The 18,479-nt window shown below is 42.9% G+C and overlaps 1 protein-coding gene across 5 annotated transcripts in view; it reads left to right on the forward strand.

Annotated features, from left to right (window-relative positions):
- The first annotated feature begins 6,179 nt into the window (after nt 1–6,179).
- The window catches only part of LOC145343266 (sorbin and SH3 domain-containing protein 2-like), a 283,373-nt gene continuing 271,073 nt past the window's right edge, over nt 6,180–18,479 (forward strand). For all 5 annotated transcript variants that reach the window (XM_080189388.1, XM_080189389.1, XM_080189390.1 and 2 more), the window contains exons 1-2: nt 6,180–6,402; nt 6,564–6,737. The gene's annotated coding sequence lies outside the window, so the exon portion shown is untranslated. The remainder of the gene's footprint in view (nt 6,403–6,563; nt 6,738–18,479) is intronic.

Raw genomic sequence — 18,479 nt, forward strand, 5'->3', positions numbered from 1 at the left:
AATGTTTTCCTCAATATTTATTGAACACACTGTTAGTAAATGCTATCTTGCTATGTCATTACTTTCTTTATAAAGCAATTAAGTAGTGCACATGTTTCTTCAAATATCAGAATTTATGATTTTTTTGCGTTCTCTGTCAACCCCAGGCAAGCCAACACAAACTGTTTTGTTGAAGTGTGAAGCACTGGGTCTTTAACATTCCATTCTATTCACACACTTGCGTTACAAACCAATCTTCAATTATATGAGCCATTGTATGTATCTCTCCATGACCATTCTGAATTCAATGTCTCTGCCTCAGCCCACTGCCCAATTTTAATCCTTTTGACCCCCACATAGTTCTCCAGTCAACGAACAAGTCTAGTTTTCTATTTGTAATAAACTAGATTTTATTTTACACATGATAGAATCAGACAGCTCCAAGTGGCAGCCTTGACATTCCTTCAGTAACTGGCCCTTCCATTGTTCCTGAAGTATTCCGACTGTGTCCTTCTTAGGGCATAGAATTCCCCGGGGTCAAATTCCAAACCCAACTGGGGAGGTTGCGACCCTGGCAGCGAAGCTGATTTCCCTAGATGTTGAGCCTCAGCTCATCTTTCTCGAGAGCGTTCCCTGAAACATTGTACCACACTCAGGGCATTAAAATTATCAGTAGCTGCTGCCTGCTCCCTACGGCACTGTGTACCAAATCCAATTGATATACTGCAGATATTGCATATGAAACTGCTGCCCCTACAGAGTAATTCAGAGACTGACCTTGAGCTATACTGCTGGCTGTGCATCATTCTCTGGTCAGGCAAAACACAGCCTTGGAAACAGATTTTACACTCATGTACAAGCTTTTAACATTTTCAATGCTATCAGGTGGCTCCTTGCTAAAAAATAAAGCAATATAATATTGGCTTTGCCTCACTAATGAGGATGATTGTCTTCCATGAGTCTGGAGATGAATGATAATGCCAATGTAGGATGTAGCAAACTTTATGACGTGGGCCATTGGATGTCATTTTTTAAACTTTGATTTACTATTGTCACATTTATTGGTATACAGTGAAAAATAGTGTTTCCTGTGCACTATTCAGACAAAGCAAATTGTTCGTAGAGTACATGGGGAAAAGGAAAGCAGAGGGTGCAGAATATGGTGTTACAGTCATTGCTAGTGTGTGGAGAAAGATCAACTTAATACAAGTTAGGTCCATTCAAAAGTCTGATGGCAGCAGGAAAGAAGCTGTTCTTGAATCGGTTGGTTGGTGATCTCAGAACTTTGTGCCCTTTTCCCGATGGAAGAGAGAATGTCCAGGGTGAGTGGGGCCCTTGATTATGCTGGCTGCTTGCAGCGGAAAACATAGACAGAGTCAGTGGATGGGAGGCTAGTTTGCATGATGGATTGGGCTACTGGGATGTGGGGTGTCTGGCTGTGTATTATCAATTCGGGCTGTGGCCACATTTGTAATTGTTGGGTTTAAAATGCTGGGATCCTTCCCACAAACCCTACTGTCACCTGGCTTGGTCCAAGTCTCCCAGGAATTAATGTCAGTGTTGTTTTTCTTCATGTTGACATTCAGCACATTGTTGAAATATTTCTTCTGTCCTCCTGTGGTGCATCTGCCCTGACTAAGCTGAGAGAGGAAGACCTGCTTTGGGAGCCATGGTAACTGACATTGAACTATATCACCAACCCAACGAAGATGATCGTGACTTGAATGCCTATGGTGCCTGCTTATGAAAGGACACTGATGTTTCTGCATCTGTCCTCCCACTTAATATATAAAAGGCTGCAGTTCTCTGACCTTGACCGCAGCTGGGATTCTCCAGTCCCGCTGCAATGAATGGAGATTTGGGTGAGTGTCAAATTCTCCGTTCTTGCTGGTAGCAGCAGTGAGATGTGTGAGAGCGGAAAATTAAGGATCTTCTGCATGAGTTGACTGTATAATTCCAGTGTTTCGAGGTGCCTCCTTTGTGTTGGCCATAATTTCAATCCTGCACAGTAAGGAAGCTCGACAAATAGTTAAAACCTAAATGCAACCAGTTTTCAAGTAGTCTAGAAGCCATGTTAGACCAGGTAGAATTCACTGCAGATTCTGTGTTAATTTGCATCAATTTAATGCTGAATCCACGCACCCCAGATATTCTCTCTTCCACCTTCTTCTGTCATAAGAAAGATACAGGTGACGGACCAACTCACTCAAGAGCAGCTTCTTCCCTGCTGCCAACAGACTTTTGAATAGACATACCTTATATTAAGTTGATCTTTCTCTACACCCTAGCTATGACTGTAACTCTACATTGGAGCCATCGAATCCCTCCAGTGCAGAAGGAGACCATTTGGTCCAGCGAGCCTGCACTAACAACAATCCCACCCAGGCCCTATCCCCCTAGCCTCAAATATTTATCCTGGCAGTGCCCCTGACATTAAGGGGCAATTTAGCATGGTCAAGCGACCTGACCCGCATGTCTTTGGATTGTGGGAGGAAACTGGAGCCCCGGAGGAAATCCATGCAGACACGGGGAGAATGTGCAAACTTCCAACAAGCAGTGAACATTCTGCATCCTCTCCTTTCCTTCTCTATGAACAGTATGCTTTATCTGTATAGCATGCAAGAAACAATTCTTTTCACTGTATAATAATACGGGACAATAATAAATCAAATCAAACCATTCAAAGTATGCAATATAAACAGACAAGAAAACATTCATCAACCAATCTGCATCTTCAAGGTGGGCTTTCCTCTGCACATGTCTTATTTGGTGACAGCCCAAAAGAACTTCCAGCCAGGGCAGGTTTTCTGTCATTTAATTGAAGCAGAAGATCACAGCACAGTGGCATAGTGGTTAGCACTGCTGCCTCACAATACCAGAGATCCAGGTTCAATTCCAGCCTCGGGTCACTCAGTGTGGAGTTTGCACATTCTCCCTGTGTCTGCATGGGTTTCCTCTGGGTGCTCCAGTTTCCTACCACAGTCCAAAAATGTGCAGATTAGTTGATTGGCCATGCCAAAATTGCCACTTGGTGTAGGGGAATCAATAGGGTAAATATGTGGGATTATGGGGATAGGGCCTGGGTGGGATTGTGGTTGGTGTAGACTTGAATGGCCTCCTTCCGTGCTGAAGGGATTCTGAATGACAGAGGAGGTTAGAGTTGTTATCACTGCTCCTATTTCTTAGCTTTTTATTATGTTCTACATGTACCTTTTTGAGATTCTATCGAAAACTTAAGCTTGAGGCAATCTCTATCACTTTTTCACCAGAACGCTGGAAAATCTTTGCTACCTGTTTTGATTACATCAAATCTAAAACTGAACATGATTGTAAACAACTAGAATGTGCAAATATCCTGAAGTTGGGCCTCGTGTTTTCAATTTCTTTTGAAACTAGTCTTTTTACTGTGCCTACCTCGCTCCAACGCTGGCACCTCCGCATCTTTTGATACCAGTGAGAGAACAGTGAGAAACAGCGGAGATTAATAAACATTTATTCAGCATAAAAATCTTTAAAAGTAAATGCATTACAAACTGTAAGTGTGGCAACATCATACCAGGCAGAAGATTGTTATGATGTTGGCAAAGAACAATCTGCATTTTAAACTCACCCTTCAAGTATGGTAATCACGACACACCAATAGGGTGAAATCTGTTGGGCTCTGGGGCAATAACTGGGGAGTGGGCCTAATTTTGGCCCCACAATGGGCTAAATTACCCTCCTCCTGCAATATATATGATCTCATGGATTAATGATTTTGGGACAGAAGGAGCTGTTAGGGGACAGCATCCCTCTCACTTGTTTCACTGTGGATCACCATGTGTAATAGGTGAGCAGACAGTTTAATACATATACCAATCTGAGACTGCTCCCCATAACCCTTAATTCCCTTGTCTATCAGAAATCTATCCACCCGTGACTTAAATGTTAGACAGGATAAATTCAGAAAGAATGTTCTCAATGGTGGGGGAGTCCAGGACAAGGGTCATAATTTGAGGAGAAGGGACAAACCTTTTAGAACTTAGATAAGGAGAAATTTCTTCACCCAGAGAGTGGTGAATGTGTGACATTCAACATCACAGAACGTAGTTGAGGCCAAAACGTTGTCTGATTTCAAGAAGAAATTAGATACAGCGCTAATGGCTAAAGGAATCCAGGAATATGGGAAGAAGGGGTGATCAGGATATTGAATTCAATGATCAGCCATGATTAAAATGAATGGTGGAACAGGCTCGAAGAGCTAAATGGCCTACTCCTTCTTCTAATTTCTATAATGTTTTGTGCTTCCTTTCAATTTTCTCACATTCTCACCTGAAGAATAGACTTATCCTTGGATATGTTCCTTGTATATAATGGTTGCTGGACTGTATGTTTCAATGTTGCATTAGGAAGGGTACTTACCACAATATTCTGAAGACTCTATTGGTAAATACTCTTGGAGTTAGGTAGAAAATTTGCAGCAGTATTGGACCATTGTGTCCAATTCTGCGCAGCTCGCTTTGGGGAGGATGTGAAAGCATGAGAGACCGTAGAAATGATTTAAAAGAACAGTCCCAGGGATGAAGAACTTCAGTTACAGAGAATGATTGGAGAAGCTGGGACCATTCTCCTTAGAGAAAAGAAGGCCGAGAAGAAATCTGATAGAGCCATTCAAAATCATGAAGGATCTCAACAAAGTGGATAAGGAGGACAATGATTTAAGGTAAATGATAAAAGAAACAAAGATTACACAGGGAGAAATTCTTTTACACAGAGTGGTTAGGATCTGGAATGCACTGCCTGGAAATATGTTTAAAGTTTATATAATAGTGTCGCAAGTGATGGAGACAGATTGAGCCAAGACTTTTAAACAGGAATTTGATAATGATCTGAAAACATTCGCAGGGCTAAGGGGAAAAGGTGGTCTGGGTGTGACTAGATGATTTGCTGTTGTAGAGAGCTGGAATGGACACAATGGGTCAAATGGCCTCCTTCTGAGCTGTAACCATTCCATGATTCTCAGCTTCACTTTGCTGGTTAAACAGATGGCATAGAATCTACAATGTTGTAGAGTGTGTTTTATATATCGACCAAGTGGCTTTTCATTGTTGTCATTTTCCATCCTCTCATTAATCCCATTTGGAGCATTTTATATCCAGTTAAACGTTTTAGTTGTGTCTTGGTATAAATAAGTATGACACTTGTCACTTATTTGCTAAATAGTACAATATATTTTCACAAAGTTGTACCTTGATCCAAACAGGTGCATTGTTGCCTTGGTTCAGATTTAAGATTATTGGAATGCTTTTGAGGTTTGAAATTTAGATTTTTTTTAAATGGAGGCTGCAGGAATTAAGCCTTACCACACAGTCCCACTTTAGTCCAGTATAAAACAAGGCATGTAAACAAAAATGGGAGGAAGTCATGTGCAGTATTACAATAACAAGCCATTGGCATGCCAGTGGAAATTCTGCAAGATGCTGACGGTATGCGACTATTGTCTGAATACTAACTCCTAACTGAACCCACGTGGGCGGAGGAAGCCTTTGCTCGGAGAACCCCGTAAAGGAGTAATCGGCTTTGTTATCTACTGCTGTCCACAAGGGTGTGGTTAATGAATCTTATAGTGGTGATATAAAGGTTACAGGGTGAAATTACTTTTCAGACATCGTGCTGGAAATATCTCGACTAATTGGGTGAAATGTTTCTCATAATTATATGTATTGAAATCTCCCCATAATTATGTTGACAGATTCATAATCTTCCGGGGACATAAATAAATAAGACGTATTTGCAAAATAAAAATAGTCACAATATTTTACTGCTGTTTGACTTTAACACCTGCATTACAATCTATTAATAAATTGTATTGCAACATCCCCAGTGAGAGCGATGGTATTTGGTAGATTCCTCTCTACAAGCGTGGCATCAGGAGTAAAGTATTTCAGAGCTTGTTTAGGCTGTACAACTGCGAAGGACAGTCACAAATGTAAAGTTTGCTGAGGTAGTGGATTCTATAGCCAGGTTTAAGCGTGAATAAACCCGCTTTTAGATTTTAAAAAAACTGATACAGGGAATCTGCTGCTCTATTCTTCCCATTGACCTAGCACATGATCTACCATGCCTACAGCACAAATCTCTTGTTGCTAGTAGCCATGGTTACAAAAAGCTAATGGTAAACCAATGGGCTTTCTGCAGCATTGCTGAAAAGGGACCAGCCATTTTGGTTATGGGAACACACTAGAATAATGATCTGCTTTATCCAGTAATAAAACCAGCTACTTGGGGGGGAGAGAGAGAGAGAGTCCTGCATTCCATATGATTATCGTGTCTCAGAATGCCACCTCACTCACTATCGGGCAGTTAATTGTTGCCTCTGAATTAAATTGAGAAGAGGAAAAAAAATCTTGGGAGTGCAGAGGGAGAGATCTCCACGCCTCTGCTGTAGGGGAAACACGGGCAGCATTTGTCTGTTTAAAAGAGCGTGTTGCTGTAATGTTGCCTTAACAGTGTGGGCTGTTGTCTGCAAATGCTGAGCCAGTGAGCAGGGTGTAGCCTCACACTGACACTGTTTCTGTATGTTTTCTGCTGCTTTATTTGGACAGACTCCACTGAAGAAGCAGGTGTGTGATTTATCCGGGCTCCATATAGGCTGCAGTCACTCTGACTTTACATGCTGCTTTCAACCGGGCTGCTGTATTCGGGACATCTGCTGTGAAGACACTTTTTGAGTCAAACCTTGGTCGGAAGGCGCTGAGCTGGTGTCTCTCTGGTTGAAGGTAAGCTGAAATGACAATGTGAAACTGACAGGGGAAAGGACCCGGGGGGGACACGAGTACAGTTGTTGGGACTGACACAGTGTGCAAGCGTTTCCACCCGAGAAAACAACCCACCCCGAAGATCACTATATCAATATCACAATTGATATTTTCCATTTAAACTGGAGGGGCCATTGTGTTCACTGTAATTGCTGAGTTTTAAAAGCCCCGCTTCCTGGGGGCGGGGGGGGGGGGGGGGGGTTTCCAAAACACCGATAGGTACACCAATCACACCACCACCGCTGTTCAAGGACAGCGGTTTGTGATGTTCACACATTGTACAAACGTGATGTGCCCCACTTCTCCTGCTGGTCAAACAGCTGGAGTTAGCAGCCATCAGAATGTACAGTAACAACCTTTTTTTAATCCCCAGAGAAACAACCCCTCATTAAATATTTAAACAACTCTCTATTTAAAACAAAAAAAACTGTCCAAACGCCTTTACAAATTCAGACGGCTTCCTTTGTTTTGTTTTACACGATTGCCTTTTTTTAGTTCTCCTGTCTATAAGAACAATCAAATGGCGGTGATAAATAATAAAACGCTGCAGTTTTTGTGTCCCGGCGCCTGGTGGATTATTGACACGAACGGATGATCAGTGTTGAGATTAAATTCTGCTATGGCACCACAATATCCATTCAATCCAGGGAAAAGGGCTTCTGACCATTTCCTTGGCCAGTTTCAGAGACACTCAAACTATATTCATTTTCCCACTGCAGGCATCAGTGCCGTGCAGGCAAAGCCAGTTTTTAATATTTAATCCTCGGCCACGGGAAAATAATCACTTTCCCAGCTAATTCCTCCCTGTTAAAATCACTCTGGTTATATAGCACGAATGGCCTTGAAGAATGCGATAAATTTCATGGTGACAAAGGGAAAATTCTCATGAGACATAGCGTGCATCTTACTACTTTAGGTGTGGCAACTTGTGTTTTGTTGAATTTCCTCAAGATGTGTTTATTATTCTGGAGTGGAGGAAGAATAAATTCTGTAATGCAAGACTGAATAATCAGTGAGTCCCCACGGTGCAGAAAGAGGCCATTCAGCCCATCGAACCTACACTGACAACCATCCCACTCAGGCCCTATCCCCTTGACTCCACTTATTTTCCCTGCTAATCCCCCTGACACAAAGGGCCGATTTAGAATGGCCAATCAACCCAACCCAGAGTGTTTCCCAACTTTGGAGCGTGGGAGGAAACCGGAGCACCCGGAGGAAACTCACGCAGACACAGGGAGATTATGCAAACTCCACACAGGCAGTGGGTGACCTGAGGTTAGAGTTGAACTGGGTACCTGGTGCTGTGAGGCAGCAGTACTAACCTCATTCAATAGAGGTATTTTGCTAGCCCTTCTGACTGAGTATGCAGCAGTGTTAATGTGAACTCAATCAGGTTGTAAGCACAATTATTAATGTGTTATCATCTGTGTCAGCGGTTCAATATAATTACTGAGAATGTTCCTGTATACTTCGTGTGCTCACACTCTATACTCTTACCCTGTGACAGTATTTAGAGACTGTGTTTTGTTTTGAAATTGCTACTCCTGCCATCAGTGTTAAATTGGCAATCAGTGGCAATTGCAATCATAATTCCTGTAATCTGTTGGTTTTGGGAGGGCAGTGACTGCCTGGCTCACTAATTTGTGGTCAGTAAAATATCTATTCCCTCTAGAATTATGAAAATAGCCAGACATTGGTACTTTTAAAAAAAACTTAGCTTTCATGACAGGGCTGGTATTTGCTGGCTAGTCTTTCAATAGTTATAGTTTCATCCATAATAGAGAATTTTGTTGTCTTTCTGAAGCATGCTTTAAGCATTGCCACAAAATAGTCTTTATAAGAAGATTTGCTTCTGTTCTTGAATTTTTGTTATGGTAAGATTATTTATAGTCTGTGCATTATCGTGTTCTAACTTCCAAAGGTTTAGACTAAAATAACAATTAGAAAAATATTACCAAGATTGTTTACTTTGTAGAACATTCGAGAATTATGTTGTCCCGTGGTCCTGATAGTATCTTCTCCCTTCTTGTTAAATTGGAGCCTCTGATGAGACCCTTTGGTCACCCTAATAGATTAGATATAAAAAAAAGATGCTTCTTCCAAAAGGTTCATTATTACTTATCGCAATTTCAGTTTCTGTCCATAAGGAGGTCATTCTCAGTGACCTAGACAGTGAATCTTTAATCTTGCTACAAGACTGATATTTTAATCCTCCAAAACAGACTAGGGATTCCTGGAGATCTATTCACTGCAAAACCCACCTAAAATGAGGAGTTTCTTCTCTCTCCCCTGCCTCACATTATTCTCACCCTAATGCTCCCCAAGAACATCCCTTGCAGTTGAGGGTGGCGTGATCTCTGCTTGTTTGTTATTTGTAACGGAATTCTAACATGTCCTTTATCCAAATATTTACAACTTCACTTGGGACAAGATAACATTTCTGTCCTGCAGCATCCTCCCCAGTGACATAATGTTATCTACCGAATGGATCGTACAAAGGGGAAAAAATAGCTATCCCATCTTCTAAGAGTCACATAATCACCATAATCAGCAAGATCTTGAGCTCCCACGCCCAAGGCAGGTCTGATCCACATCCATCAGCTCCACGAAGGGCAGGGAAAGGAGGCAGTTCCCCAAACCACCCCAGCTGGAACAAGGAATTAACTCAATGTTGTTGGCACTACACTGGCATCTCCAGGTAAGTGCTACTCCCAGCCCACCCTAAGGAGTCTGAGTTCCTGTGGCGACATACCCTTTTACATGCATTGTGTACCTTGAAACCTCCACCATCACTATGCATAGCTCCAACTCCATCCACATTATGGCTAATCAGGAATTTCTCCCACCCTTGCCACTTGCCATTGGCGTATGGTAAAACGGTTTGCAAGTTGTTAGAACACACCTTCTTTGGTCATCGAGTCCTGGAGTGGGGCATGAACCCGGAATTCCTACTTCATCTAGCCCCTCAGTCCTTTTTGGCTGTGTCAAGGTGTGTGCCTCCATCTCTGTGTCTCCCCTGTCTTTGTTCAAGCTCCACACTTGGATTCCAGCACATAACATTTCAGGGAGAGTTGGAGGTATTGTTTCTTGAGTGAGATGGTGTCCAACTGGTGTCTTATTTTGGTGGTTCAGGGTATTCTTGTAGATTCTGCGACACTTTTATTTTGAAGAAGACTAGAGACTAGTGCGTTAGCAAATATTCCTTCTCAAAACCAACACCACCAATAAACAAACTACTCAATTAGTTATCCCAATTACTCTTGCTGTGTGTTGATGCCTACATAATACCAGTGACTATGCCACAGGAATAGTAGTTAGTTATGAAAGGTTTGAGGGCATTAGATGACATACTCAGACACTCTACAAACATAAGCTCCTTGTGAAGGAAGTCCAGAAGGTGATGGAGGTGTTTGTATGAGTTCCTGATGATTCTGGGAAAAATAAAGAAAACATTATCATAAAATCCCTCCAGCATAGAAAAAGGTCCATTGACCCAGTGCCCACAACAATTCCACCCAGGCCCTACCCAGCAACCCCACATATTTACCCTGCTAAACTCCCAGCACTAAGGGGCAATTTAGCATGGCCAATCAACCTGCCTACAAATCTTTGGGCTGTGGGAGAAAATTAAAGCACCTGGAGGAAACCAATGCAGACATGGGGAGACTATGCAAACTCCACACAAACAGTGACGCAAGGCTGGAATTGAACCCGGGTCTCTGCTGCCTCACAGCACCAATGTTAACCACAATGCCACTGAGCTGCCCCATAGCAGTGCCCTGTTGTCTATAAACCAGCTACCATTATAAAAGAAAATGGACAAAATGGCCACAGATACAATAACTATAATTGAGAAAGTTGACAACCATACTTATGATTTCATTACATTCAGACCACATCTTTAAAATGGCCTAACTTCAATCTGCCTGAATTCAACATTCAGAATCAAAATGGGCTATTTGCTGACACACATACCTGTGCTGTTAAATTGTCAGTAGACCAGTGGGGATGTTCTTCAACTGTCAGTGACTTGGAAGTAGATTTTTTAAAAAATTGAAACCACCCCATGTCAGATCACAAGTTTGCTTAGTTATTGGGTACACTGAGTTAGCCAATTTAAAAAAAAGTCAGGCACTGCGCTGACACCATCCCATTGTCAATCTACTGGTAATCTATATTCCCTTCTGATTGTTTTATGGTTAACAACAACTGTTGTAGGAGAGTTCACATCACTTTAATTTTAATCACCTCCTGAAGCTGAAGAAGGGAGTCCCTGAAATTGCCTTTGGCTTAGGAAGGAGCACTTGGTCATCCAGAGAAGTGACTGTGTTCAGCCTTAAGTGGTGCTGGTGTAACTCGGTGCATGGGAACCTCCTGATTATAATGATGATCCTGTCCCTGAGGGTGGCAATGGCCTAGTGATATTGTCATTAGCCAGAAACCCGGCTAATGTTGTGGGGACCTGGGTTTGAACCCTGCCAAGGCAGCTGGTGGAATTTGAATTCAATAAAAAAAATGTGGAATGAAGAATCTAACGGTGACTATGAAACCATTGTTGATTGTTGGATCACTAATGATTTTACTTTTGGTTCACTAATGACTTTAAGGAAGAAAATTTGGTGTCCTTACCTAGTCTGACTTACATGTGGCTCCAGACCCACAGCAATGTGATTGCCCTTGTTCAGCGGGCAGCTGAGAGTCAACGAGGGATGGGCAATAAGTGCTGGCCCAGCCAGTGATGTCCCTGTCCCATGAATGAGTTAAAAAAAACACCAGATGAAGACTGGTGTTTTCCTCAAAGGATAGATGAAGATCCTGCTGTGTCCCTAGTGGACTGGGATTTTGGGGTCAAGTTGTTTATGTCGGTGATGGTGGGACACTTAGATTTTTTTTTCCTTGTTGTGTTCATCAGAATACTGCATTCTTGAATGTGTGCCAGATTGCCTTTTTTTTAATTATTGAACTTTGGTCAAGGATACAACAAAGCAAAAAGTTAAAATTATAACTGTACCTATCTTTTCTATGCTAAAGTCAACAGTTACTATTAATTATTTATAACCTGCTGTAACGTTTTGGCTGTTTATTGCGGTTATAGATTCAGAGATAAATGCAGATCACGAATGTTATTTGAACCTGTGTTTTAACAATTCATAAATTGCAGAGTGTACATGGTATTCCATTCAAAACTTAAATTTAAAACATTCTGTTGTTTTAATTTTTCATTTGCTTGCTGTAATAACCTCTGAAGGTCAGTTCTTGAAGAAATAAAGATAAACTTGGGTTAACTGTATTGGAGGGTGGCATGATGAATGACTGATGGAATGAATCCCAAAGTTCAGCTTTGACTTGTCCATGTGACTTCACCTATTTATAGGGTCAATTTGAGGTGGCACAGTGGTTAGCGCTATTGCCACACAATTCCCGGGACCTGGGTTCAATTCTGGCCTCGGATCACTGTCTGTGTGGAGTTTGCATGTTTTCCCCGTGTCTGTGTTGGTTTGCTCCGGTTTCCTCCCACAGTCCAATGATGTGTGGGTTGGGTTGGCCATGCTAAATTGCCCCTTAATGTCAGGGGGGCTAGCAGGGTAAATATGTGAGGTTACAGGAATAAAGCTTGGGTGGGATTGTGGTCAATGCAGGCTCCATGAGCCAAATGGCTTCCTCCTGCACTGTAGGGTTTCTAGGATTCTATGATTCTTTGAACCTTCCTTCCACACGCCTGACGAAGGTAAAGCATTTCCGAAAGCTTGTGGGATTACTATCAAATAAGATGGTTGGACATTAACCTGGCGTTGAGACTTTTTACTGTTTTTCTTTGAACCTACCCATCCAAATAGGCAAGGCTTTGCTGTCAGGTTCCAGCTGTAATCTCTCTGGTAATTTTAATGCTCACTTTATTGAGGTGGCTGAAATATCACTACTCACAGCACTAGGGAACCAGGTTTGACTCTCAGCTTGGGTCACTATCTGTGCAGAATCTGCACATTCTCCCTGTGTCTGCATGGGTTTCTTCCGGGTGCTCCAGTTTCCTCCCACTGTCCAAAAGACATGCTGGTTAGGTGTATTGACCATGCTAAATTCTCCCTCTGTGTATCCAAACAGGCGCCAAAATGTGGAGATGAGGGGATTTTCACAGTAACTTCATTGCAATATTAATGTAAGCCTCCTTGTGACATTAATAAAATAAATAAATTGTAAGAGATGGGCAGGTTTCTCATGAATATAGATTGGGTTCCTATGGCTGTAATTGGGACTTTTGGTGTGTTTTTTTTAAACCGGTGGGACAAAAGCCCCCAGTAATCAATTTGTGGAGTACAATCTTACAGGATTGGCAGCAGGCATTGACTAACTCATTCTGAGCTCTAGTCACATTAAGGAGAGCTGTGTTGTTTTGTTTGGTGAATCTCCATGTGATTCTTCAGCCTGGAGTTTTGCTTGTTTCTGTTTGTTTTGCCTTAATCCTGAGGGGGAATTATCGGTGTAGTGGCAATATCACTGGACCAGTAATCCAAAAGCCCAGCCTAAATCTCTTGGAACTTGGGTTCAAGTTGGTCGGTGGAATTTAAATTCAATTAATAAAATCTGGAATTGAAAGACAGTCTTAGTAATGGTGACTGTGAAATTATCTTCAGTTGTTGTAAAAAACCATCTGATGCATTAATGTTGTTTAGGGAAGGAAATTACCATCCTTACCTGTGATTAGGGTGGCACAGTGGTTAGCACTGTTGCCTCACAGTGCCAGGGAGCCAGGTTCGATTCCAACCTTGGGTGACAGGCTTTGCAGAGTTTGCACATTCTCCCCACGTCTATGTGGGTTTCCTCTGGGTGCTCCAGTTCCCTCCCACAGTCAGGTTGATTGGCGGTGCTCAGTTGCCCCTTCGTCTCAGGGAGATTAGCAGGGTTACTGCTAGGGGCATTGGGCCTGGGTGGGATTGTTGTTGGTGCAGGCTCGATGGGCCAAATGGCCTCTTTCTGCACTATAGAGATTCTATGATACACGTGACTCCAGATCCACAGTAACATTGATTCTTAACTACCCTCTGAAATGGCAGAGCAAGCCGCACAGTTCAGGGGCAGTTTAGGATTGGGCAACTAATGCTGGCTTTGCCAGCGATACCCACATCGCATGAAAGAACAAAACTAAGACGCAGTCATTTAGTTCTTAGATGTTACTATGGATGCCACAAACATAAGGATGAGCAGCAAGATAGATCTGTTAGACAGCAGCTCAAGGATGTTGCACATTGGCATTCCCAAGCTCTCACAGCCTATAGGTCAAGTGTGATGTTGCTGGATGTGACCGAGCACAGCATCAGGAGGCTGTACTTCACTGGGCAGGCTGGAGTGCATAACCAGGATTCCAGTGCTCCATTTAGCAGAGTCAGGAAACACATTGACTTCCCATTAACAGTAAGGTGGAGACATTTTCTTCTTGTACTGCTGTTTCTAGTACCAGGTGCTCCTGGGGAATTGCTGATGATAGAAAAGGTACAACAGGAATGAATTCCTTCCCCAAAGTGCAAACTGAGAGAGTTCTGTAGTGGCTGGCTTTTCTTGTGTAAAAGACCTGCTCTTCCTTAACCATCAGTACGTCAGTAAATAACCTTCTGTTCGTAGGAAGAGTTGTATCCCGGGGTTTTGATCACTACGGGACCATCATACAGGCCTGTGCCAGTTTTCATGAGAGCTGTCAAAATTGGCTTTATCTGGTAGCACTTGCTTGGGGACCCTTGGGGTGACAATGGTTGCCAAAAGGTGGGTGCTTGCACTGGTATAGGCCCAACCTGGACTGTAGCACTTCAGCCACTGCTGGGCTAACCTTGACCAGCAGATTTCTAAGTCCATGATAGGCGAGAGGGTGGTGAGGGAGCAGACTTGCTGCCATTCCAAAGAGAAGGCAAGCAGAGCTCCCCTGGCATAGTGCCATTCTTGTGGGAGTGCAGTTCATCATTCCCACTGATCTGTGGACGCAAACTACAGGAATTGAGTGACTCCTTGAAGGGTGGTGATGCTGTGTGAGATGACACCACTCCAACTGAAAGCCGACTCCTTCATATTTTCAGCCTTGGTGTTGAAACTCCATGGCTGCCTTCCAGTACCTCGTGTAACCGCTTATACGATGCAAGCAGTTTTCTTTAACTAGCTGAAGTTCGCCTCTCTGCCTCCCTCAGCAAAGCTGGAATGTCTTGCCCTTTAAGTGAGTCGTCTCTTAGGCTGTCCTTGTCAACGTGTCCTGTTCACTTCTGGGTGCGTCACCATTTGCAAACTCCTGTTCACACAGTGGCCTACCCAGGGTGCCAAGGTCTGTGCTGAGGCGTAAAAAGGATGGGGCGCGTTCCAGTGCTCGTTCACCTACTCCTGTGGTGTTGCCTGCACGAGGCTCTTCACAGAGAGAGAGATAAAGGGCAGTGGAGTGGAGTACAGAGGCCGATTGGACAATCCTTATTGCCACCCAGGATGAGATTAGCTCTGTAAACATGGAACTGCCAAACCTAGGACCTCCTTTGCTTAAACAGCCCAGCTACTTGTTGATTCAAGATGAACTGTCAGTAAATGCCTTTGGTTATTATTTGGAATCTGTTTAAGAGAAAAGGACAATGTATTGCTCATCCCATTTATAGCCTATGTTATCATGGGACAGTCAAGCAAATACACTACTTTAAATTCTGGTTCTGTAAGACTTTTAAAAAATATATAATTCTGTTCTCAAGAGTTACAAAGCCAAAGTGCAGAGTGGACAGGACAAATCCTCGCTTGCTCCAAACAATTCAAATTGAATTCAATTCATAGCCTCCTCAAGAGAGACAAACTAGATCCCAGCTGACAAGGAAAGGCTTTGCACCCCATCTTGGGCTTGGCCTTAGCAAACCAGCTCAGTCTTTTAGCCAGGACTGTTTTGAAGTGGTCATTGATTAGTCCAGAAATGTTCAGTAGGTAGTCGCACAGCGATTTCTGTGAAGGATGAAGTGGTACGAGTGTCACCAGTCAGTTAATTGATCATCCTCAGTTCATGGCATCTTATTATTGGCAGTGAATACCAGGTGTGCCATTTGCCAGAAATCTCCGTGACAACCAGCGAAAGACACTCACTACTAAAGATTCATTATTGCTTTAATGGAATACAGGGACAGGAGTAGGCCATTCAGCCCCTTGAGCTTCTGCTACCATTCAGTGAGATCTGATCTATCTCAAACTCCATATTCCTGCCTTTACAGCAGATCTCTCTACCATCATCAACTGCTATTTGCAGAAGGAAGTTTCAAGCTTCTATCATCCTTGGAATACACAAGTATTTTCTGACATCACTTCAGACAAGCCTAGCTCTAAAGTTCAATGAAGGTCAATAGCTAAGCGGAGAGAAATTGTTTCCTCTGGATGAGAATGCAGATCAGAGGGGACCATAGACCTTAAATGTTGACCCAGATCACTTGGGTGCAAGGTTAGGAAGCACTTCTTCACACACAAGATAGTGGGCACCTGAAACTATCCCCCTCTCCCCCCAATACATGCACCCACACGCTCAAACCACTATTGAGGGCAATGCAGTGGAAAATTTCCAAAACTGAGATTGATTTTGGTTGGTTATAGAATCAAAGAAGATAAGCCCCAGATCAGCTATGTTTTAATTCAATTACAGCACATGGTTACTTGGGCTGAATGGTCTGTTCTCATTTCTAAAAGCCAGCAGCAGCCTTTCTCTAAAACCTCTGCTGCAAAGATTTCCACATTGTAGACTGGAGTGAGTTTATACTGAGAGCCACTGTACCTGCCTACTCCAGTGCACACCTTTTTGCCTTTGTCGTTCTTCATTTCAATTTACTGACAGTTTTTATTCTGGGATAATATTTTAGCATCCAACATAATCGAGAAGGTGATGCCAAATACCCGTCAGGAATGACGTTGTTGTCAATAATGTGTATTGTCTGTGAAGACCACTTGCTGCATGACAATGCTTCTTTAAAGCACTGTTCACCAACAACTGAATTCAAGCAAACACTCCTAATGATATCAGAGGACAGCCTAACGTCTGTTGGCTTTGTCCAGCTGGAAGGATCACCGTACTTGTTGGTGATGGCTTCTTGTTTTTGTATTTATCCCAGTAACACATTGTGATTGTACTCTGCTGGCAGCAGTATTGGAATATCTGCTGTGTTTTACAAGGCTGGCTTGTGCAACACAGCAGCAGCATAACGCTGTAATTTTTGATTCCGGCATCTATTGACTGACTTCTGTAACCTGTAACGTGGACTTGCAATCCATTTTGTGCATGCTTTTTAAAATACTAGTTTGCTGTCATTAGCAGCTCCACCCCTCCCCCTTCCACTGTGGGCAGCATGGCTATTAGCACTGCTGCCTCACAGTGCCAGGGACCCAGGTTCGATTTCTGGCTTGGGTCATGGTCTGTGTGGAGTTTGTACGTTGTCCCCGTGTCTGTATGGGCTTCCTCCAGTGCTCCAGTTTCCTCCCACAGTCCAAAAATCATGATAGTTAGGTGCATTGGCCTTGCTAATAAACTTCAAAGTTTATTTATTAGTGTCACAAGTAGTTTAACATTAACACTGTTAAACAAACAAACAGGCGCCGGAGTGTGGTGACTAGGGGATTTTCACAGTAACGTCATTGCAGCGTTAATATAAGCCTACAAATAAATAAAACTAACTTTAAATTAAAAAAAACTTTAATGCCACTTTGTTTTTAATTGCACTTTGATAGACTAGAATCCCTACAATACAAAAGAAGACCATTTGGCCCATCGAGCCTCCACCGACTTTCTAACAGAGCATCCCACCCAGGGCCTATCTCCGTCACCCCACGTATTTACCCTGCTAATTCCCCTAAACTACACAGCTTGGGACACTAAGGAACAATTTACCATGGCCAATTTGTCGAACCTGCACATCTTTGAATGTGGGAGGAAACCAGAGCACCTGGAGAAACTCATGCAGATAACGGGAGAACGTGCAAACTCCACACAAACAGTGACCCAAAGCCAGAATTGAACCCGAGTCCCTAGCTCTGTGAAGCAGCAGTGCTAATCACTGCGCCATCGTGGCGCCCCACGGTATTTGTGAATATCTCCGATTCCTTTCAGCCTATACTCCTATATATAAGCAGATGAAGGGACATTCAAACTTAGTCCAGTGATTGCAGACCTTTTAAATAACTTGGTTGTATCTGTCAGTCTCCGATTTTAAATAAGAAGTGATGTAATGACAGAATGGTTATGCTGACAGCTTAGCAACTTTAAGCATACATCTGTGACACCTTTTTGGCTTCCTGCACTCAGTCATATAAATTCCCTGTCACACCTCCCCCTATTCACTCAGGGTCATGGGACTTAATTACCAGAGCATTACAGTGTTGCTCAGAAAATGCCCAATCAATGCGCATTGATACATGATAGTTAGGAGCAAGTAGGCTGGGTACCTGGAATTCTATTGGAAGAAGGCCACTCAGCCCATCGGGTCTGCTCTGCCATTCAGTCAGATCATGCCTGATCTGAGATAATCCCCAACTCCAGTTTCCTGCCTTATCCCCATAACCCTTGATGCCCTTGCAGAATTTCCATGTGTTTTCATCCCCATTCACCTTCAGTCCATGTTCCTTCACCATGTACTTAAATTAGGGCTGGGTTTAACTCAAAGTGGTTTTGCCATAGGGAGGCAATGGTGTCGTGGTCATGTATTTGTACTCCAGAGACTT

The sequence above is a fragment of the Carcharhinus amblyrhynchos genome, chromosome 5, assembly GCF_965287045.1.
Source record: "Carcharhinus amblyrhynchos chromosome 5, sCarAmb.v2.hapA, whole genome shotgun sequence".
In the NCBI taxonomy this organism is placed as follows: Eukaryota; Metazoa; Chordata; class Chondrichthyes; order Carcharhiniformes; family Carcharhinidae; genus Carcharhinus; species Carcharhinus amblyrhynchos.